The sequence below is a fragment of the Montipora foliosa genome, chromosome 1, assembly GCF_036669935.1.
Source record: "Montipora foliosa isolate CH-2021 chromosome 1, ASM3666993v2, whole genome shotgun sequence".
Lineage (NCBI taxonomy): Eukaryota > Metazoa > Cnidaria > Anthozoa > Scleractinia > Acroporidae > Montipora > Montipora foliosa.
The window spans coordinates 29,416,759-29,424,258 of NC_090869.1; the positions used below are offsets into that span (position 1 = coordinate 29,416,759).

The 7,500-nt window shown below is 38.1% G+C and overlaps 3 pseudogenes; all 3 read right to left on the bottom strand.

The window, feature by feature from the left end:
- LOC137981990 (uncharacterized) overlaps positions 1-1,434 on the bottom strand; it is a 3,517-nt pseudogene extending 2,083 nt beyond the window's left edge.
- Positions 1-7,500, bottom strand: part of LOC138012563 (uncharacterized) — a 583,226-nt pseudogene that overhangs the window by 177,010 nt on the left and 398,716 nt on the right.
- The window catches only part of LOC137981997 (uncharacterized), a 12,463-nt pseudogene continuing 6,433 nt past the window's right edge, over positions 1,471-7,500 (bottom strand).

A 7,500-nucleotide genomic window follows, 5' to 3' on the forward strand; every position in this document is an offset into this window, starting at 1 on the left:
TGAGTGATGATGGTCACTAATATTGGTGCGCCCGCAACACTACTAGAACAGAGACCTGAAAAAATTCAAAGCCACACGAGAGCAGTCGTACATGTATATGGTACCAAACTGAACATGAAAGTCTGTGTGTGTTGTTCATCATTAAAATACCAACTCCATTTTTATACCCAGCAAATGCTTACAATGTGTCAAAATCAACATTTCCAGCAATGTTCCTTTGCTCTTCTTCTTCACACTTTCCTTCGCATCATGTATCAATTGCCACACATGTAGAGCCCTCGTCTCCCCCTGGGTTCTCAAAGAGCAAAACTCTCCATCTGAAACAGTGCCTGCAAGGAAGTAAACATTGACATGAATAAGGTAATAAAGCAAGTCCATTCCTCAATAATTCAGTAATTAACACTCTAGAGTTAACAACTAATATCTAAACTCAGATATAGGAAATAAATAAATTCAAAATTTAAAACTGAAATGAAAATTACACTGTAGCTTAATTGCTGTTTTAGTTTTAAACTTTATAACAATATAATTATCCATTCCACCTAACCTCCAAGGCAAACGGAAAGTGCTGAGAAAAATAGGATAGTTTGTGAACATGCGGGTATAGTAAATTATTACAACATTTGACTGTGGAGACAAAATGACTTTTGGTTCAAGTTCTCAAGAGGTTCAAAGAACTTAGGTTTGAGAAATTGGAATTCTACTGCACATCCTACTCTTAGTGACAAAAGTATGTCAACAGGGTCATGAGATCCCTTCTGAGTAATTATGTTGCTTAATAAGTGTGTGATAGTCATACCTACCCACTAGTCTTAATCCCTTTTCCTTCATTTTCAACTTGATGTCTCTGCTGAAATCCCTGATATATTGGTCTCTCAGTGTCCGGTAAGGTATGTACCTAACTGGAAGAGCGTATGGCTTTCGGGCTCTTTTCTCATCAGAAAGCATGAAAACCAGGACATGGGATGCTGAGGTTCGTTTCTTCTTGAATAGATTCTTTAGGTAAAGCTCAATCCTGAGATCTTTAAGAGTGACTATGGCCCTCTGAAAGATACGATTAGTGCAAGTGGTAGGGTTGAGAATAGCCAGAACTGTTTCCAGGGTGGCAAGAATTGACTGGGCTTGCTGAATGAGAGTTTGGTATTCAACAACTTCCCAATTTGCATTCTTCAGGGCTTCTTCTGATGTGCTGGTGTTATTGAACTTTTTTCTGTAGTCTTCAATAGCAACATTGAGCCCATTCAGTAAAAATTCCTTGTCTGCATTTAATTCATCAAGCCTTCTCCGTAGAGTATCCTCCAATACGATTCTGCTTCCTGCCTTTGACAAAACCTTAAACACCTAGAGCCGATTCTCATATTCTGACCTCAACTGTTGGAGTTTTCCATCACCAAGATCTACATCTCCATTCCATACTCCCTTCATTGATTCCATAAGGCATGCCTTCACATCTGTTCCATCCAGTTTCAACTAAAACCTCCCATCAGGATTTGCCGATTTAAGTACCTCCAAAGCTGCTTCCTGAAAGATAAACAAAAGGCAGCTTCTGTAGCGACATACCACATCTCTTCCATAAGATTATGCAATATGAACACACCCATCTTGGTTTTGTGAATGGAGGTCTGATGTAAGAGAAGCAGTGATCACACCAATACACCTAGCTCATATGCTTACTAATAAATTCACTTGTGAAAATGAACATCATAGTCATTATAAACATCCCTTAACACATTACATAAAATGCTGTTAGTTTCACTACCAGCAACTTAACCCAAAAACAAACCTTGAAGGCTATATGGTCAAAATTTGTCAATGGGTTGACGCCAGTTAAAATAGTTTAAATACCAAATGGTGTCAACCTATTGGCAAATTCAGACAGTCTTAATTGAACTGGCAACCAAAATAGATTACCTGTACAGCAGTGCTCTGAGTAAATGGAGACTTCTTGTCTTGCCTCCACTGTGTGGTTATGCTCCTGCATGGCACATTTGTCTTTGCCTATAAATAAAAATTGTGAGTAATGATGCCAGTAATAATAGAAACTTGGCCTTCATTCACTGCTTAGCAGACATATGTTTTGAAAACTGTCTTTTACATACATTTTGATCACACACCGTAACAAAGAGAATTGATAAGTTTCATTAACTAGAAATCTGAGTTTACATGTAGTAGCCATAATCAACCATGAAGCATCAAGAGTTTTTTTCAAATTAACATGATCACATAATTGGAGAATTAACAACTGTTTATGTAATTTTCGTCACCTATCTTCATTTGATTTTTTATCTAGACTCACTTTCAATGGGTTGCGGATGTCTTCCTTTGCAGCCCCACTCCATATTGGACCAGCAAACAGTCGCTGAAACCTGGTTGGAAATTCAGCCAACATTGTTTCATACCATAGCCTATAATCGTCTGGAACGGATACCTGCCAAAGCCAAAGGAGAGCATAATTAATCCTTTAGAAATCACAAGCAAATGTACACTGTAAAAATAACAGAGAATGATGTGATATTTGCAGCCAATTACATGTATGTGAATGGAGAATCTATTCATAAGATTTAATCATCAAAAATTTCATAAATTTTAAAGTGATCTTCAAGAGATATGTTTGAAAACAGAAATAAATCCATTGCCATTATTTGACAAGGTGCCCCTTGCCTTGTCCTTCTCGTCATAACATATTAATAACGCCAGGGCTGTCATCAAGGACAACCTGTAACAGCTGAATGTGCTTGATCAGCCCTCGATGTTACTGTGTGAAATGGTCTGTTGCTCATAGAATTTAACTACAAAGTAACCCCACATGAGTGGTGCACTACATTCTTGAACTTTCATTTACAAAAACAATTTTAAAGAATTTGACTATAGTTACCTGCATCACATTTGTGCTTGCGAAGAAGTCCACAATAAACTGGATCATTCCAAATGGCATCCGCTTCAGAGGCATCAAGGAGTCACTGCCATCTGGTCTTGATTCTGAAATAACCTTGCTTAGATTATAGACTGTATTGGATTTATCGAGATCCTGAAGTTTTTTCATTGCATTCAGGGACAACTGGGGAAAATTCAACACATTAGTTGTTATTCCAATCTTCTTGGAAGAGATATCGAAGCACTTATTAAGGACTAAGATACAGTTTTGAAAATTGGCATTTTTAAACCAGGATTCCAATAACTGAACAAGATATGTAGTTATCCATTCCATTTCGAAAAGAGTGTTAGCCAATTGCTTCAGTATGGTGGTTGGTGGTGTATGTAGTTTGGAGAGTAATTGAAGTGACCGAACTATCAAATCCTTTAGCTGGACAGGTGTAAGATGGTTCAGCTTGTCAAGTAAATTCTGGCTGACATGGAGTGGAGCAGGTGATGGTGTAGATCGATCACTCAGGATGCTGTCATCTAAGTATGCCTCTAGTGACAAACCAAGTGCATCCTCTGCTTCATCCACAGTCTTGTATTTTTGCTTGAGGTCTGTAAGAATATGCTGCCTCACAGCAGAAGCTGCAACAATAGAGATATTGCAACGATAGAGATATTGCTTCAGAACAGAATAATAATATATTATATTATATTTGTTTGAATTATCAATGCACTGATTAACATAAAGGCGAACACCATCAAGGCACCATTCACTGAGCTTGATTGATACTTGACTAACTACAGTACTAACTAAGACCACGCAGAAACATTAAAAATATCATGTTCATAACCACATGCATACCTTTAGTGGCTTAATACACAACTTTCAAACAAGAATGACTTGTAAAAATTTCTCTTGATCCATATTTTAATGTTGAGTATTCTAAATCTATAACAATTAAAGATTTAATTCAAATAGATCTATAATAATTGTATCACCTGAGCGAGGAACAACAGAGTTGAGTGACTGGTTAATGTAGTTGGCTGCTTCCTTCCAGTAAGTGTTCTTAGAACCAAATGTTGGCCAACATTGATCAGCAGAGCGATATTCTGGATGTAGAGCAACAAACTGCACAAGGGCAGTGTCCTCTGCAACTGTCCATGGACGCCTTCGTTTCCCTGGGCTACTTGTAAATTTTAATGGTCAGGCTTTCTTAGCATTTTTTAACAAAGAGTGTGCTTGCTTCGTGGTTTCCCTGGCGTGTCATGGGAAGGTTGATGACTGCGCTTTAAGGAAAGATCGCCCTCGTCCATTACAGAGCAAAGAGCACTGAAAACAGGAGAACGCAGCTTACTTATTACTCAAAACGGTAACCAAATGAAATCTAAACGAAACAAAAAGAAAAATCAAAGCGGCTTACTTTAAAATTTGCAACGCGATTAGTGTTATCACGCTGGAAAGTAACTGATTTTCGGGCATCACTGAAGTCTATAGTGTCACTAAACCGCACGTAAGTGTCTCACAGACACAAGATTATTAACGTTACATTCAGCTCTCAACCGCCAAAACTGGAGAGGTCAATAGAGGTCAATGCATAAATTCTAAATATCTGACCTTTGTTTTATATGTAGGCCGCTTAACTAATTCATACATATGCAAAGAAGTGTGGAAAAGGAGAAATGAATCGAAGCACCCAACCGTTCACGAAACAGCAAAGGCCCACCATTGAAAACGTGCTCTATTGTTTGACTTAATTTTCACGCTTCACGGCCACCAGCATTCAATTTAAACTAACAACATCATTTATAGAGCTTATTACAACAATGTAACCAAATTCCACTTACCAGACTGTAGCAGAAGTAGTAAAGAAGGCTACTCAAAAACCGGAAAAAACCGCCACTCGTGACCGCCATGACCCGCCATATTTCGCAAACGTGACAAAAACTTGCATCAGAGCATCATGGGATATATGTAAATCCCCCCCTTACTGTATGTACTGTCTTGCAGTCCAGAGGCAAGGACAAGGTACTGCTTTTAGGTCTCCCTGGTTTACACAAAATTGTTTGAAACAGTTGAACATATTTGTACATTATTTCGAGACAATGGTGATGCATTATTCATGACCTTGAATTTTTCAGTGCATTATACCGATCTTTTAGGAAATTTCTTGTCAATGGCATAAGTTTGCTGTCCTCAGTGAGCTGGAAAGAACCGCAAACAATACATGTTTTGGGCAGCCTTTCCACCCATGGTTGCGCTCTTCTGCAGGGTACATTAATAATTCTTGGCAGAAATTACTGCAAAATTGCCCCCAAAGGAATTTAACAAAACAAAAAATGCCCCACAACTCACAGATTAATATCAAATGGCCCTTTTCCCATAGCTCTGCGAGCAATATTTAATGTTATTCCAGGTCTCATCATGTACTCACTTCTTGGGTAGCCTGGATTTCTCTTTCCCTAAGCTCTAAGAGATCATTTGGGATTTGGGCAGCCAAAGGTGGTGGTGCGGTTCTTCCAGAAGTTTTCATTGTATCCACTAGCCAAACATAATGATCAGGCACTGCTCCTATTTCTCTCTCAACATTTTCCAGCCAACTTCTCCAATAATCCGATGCTGCTTGAGGCATATTCTGTTGATACTTGTTTGGTATGTCTCTCCTTAATGCCTCCAAATCCAATTTGGCCAAGGAAGGAATTAAAAGATTAAGCCTTCCATGAGGCACATTCTGGTCAATCAAATGCAAAAAGTAAAAGAGATTAGCAAACGAGATAAAAGCATAGATGCTGGCATAACAGAAACATCAGAACTGAAAGCATCAAAGTAGTCTGGTGATTGCATGGTTGCAGGTTTTACATCCTCCTTTTCCAAACAAGTGCAAAAATAATTTCAGAGAAGAATTTCCTTCCTGTACCACACAATTTCACCATAATATATTGTCTTGCATAAAAAGCACAAAGCATTCACTCCCAAATTTCAGTTTTCGTCTTTAATCCAGTTAGATTTCTCAAATTGATTTCAGTCAAAAGTTTGAAGCTCTAGACAGACTTTTTTTTTGTCCCAACAACAGTGAAGAGAAGAAAAACAATGGAAGGACACAAAAAATGATGTGCACACCTTGAGGACAACAATTGGCCCTTGCCACTACTCATGGCTCCAGTTTCTGTAGTGCATTGTAGCTTTCCCTTCATCGTTTAACTCAAATTTAAAGCACTTTGGAACCGTGTGCTCATGTAGTTCCTCTGCATGATCTGAAATCCATGACTTTATGTTAAGACAATCTGCAGCATAAACGGCTTGGCAGTGGGATGCTTCATGCAATCTTCCAGTGCCTTGAGTAATTCTGTATAATTGGGAGAATTCAAGTCGATGAGATTTAGAAACACATGCACAGTATAACTTGTAAGTTTCTCTTGATATGCCCTCCCTATCTTATACACCCTCTACTTTTGAAATAAGAGTGTGCTGGCAGATAGAGATGCCCCTCTTAAATTCCCATTCCATTATGAAGGCAAATATAAATGAATACAAATGAGTGGCATCAGTTTCAACCTTTTTCTCAGCTTAACTATGGCTACATTAACCTGAAACACTGGCACATTAAGAGTGAAATAATAAAACAAAAATTAGCAAAAGCACTAACCTACATGTAATGTTATGATATCTCTTGCCATTATTTATTACCTGGAACTGTATAAACATCCAGCTTATCCAAGTACTTCGAATAAACACCGAAAGAAGCATCAATATTTTCGTGAGTATGGCCCACTGGGAGAACGTTTACTCTGATCTGCAGTTAAGTAACAAACAATTCACAGTTCTTATTACAGTAGTTACTCTGTTGATTGAGGAACTCTTTGTGTTATTTCTTTTTAAATTGCGATAAAATACACAATGTCATGAGACTGCTTTGGATTTAATATCACGAAAAAAAGATGTTACTCTTTTCTCCTCTTGCCCATGTCAAAACCACAAAGGAAAAGGTCAACTCTGCTAGCGGGCAACTTAGCTTATTACAGCACTTTTAAAAAATAAGATTATCATTAAATGGTTGAAGAGTCTACTCTGTGCAAGTTCTAAGCTCCACAAGCCTTCTCAAAAATCCCCTCTTCAACAACACGTGCTAGCAGAGTAAACATGAACTGGTTCTTGTTTTCTCTAACACAGTTGTCAAACTGTAGATATAGTACAGGAGTTAGGTCATAGTCTGCAGCCCATATCACAAGAACATCCAAAAGAACTGTCATGGTCAGATTGGAGTCATGGGGAAATTGGTAGTAGTCAAATGACCCAAATATTTCTTTCCCACTCTGTGACTGCCCACTGTGAATAATGGCACCAACAAGATGTGTTCCCACAGTTGTAAGACCAGACATTGCCTTGCTAAGCCGTCGTACACTTGGAATGTTTGTTGTGTGCTGATCCATCCCATCAGCAATGTTGCCCTTGCATTTGAAAGGAAATTTTCTTGCTTTGTAGCAGTGAAGATAGTATACTCGTCTTTCTTGCTTAGAGGTGTAATTACTAAGACTTCACATTGCTATTTTCTTTACAAATAATTACAGTTTCATGCAGCAAAAATGTAATATAATTCAAGAGCAAAAATAATACAAAGGTCAGATTCTGTGTGCATCACA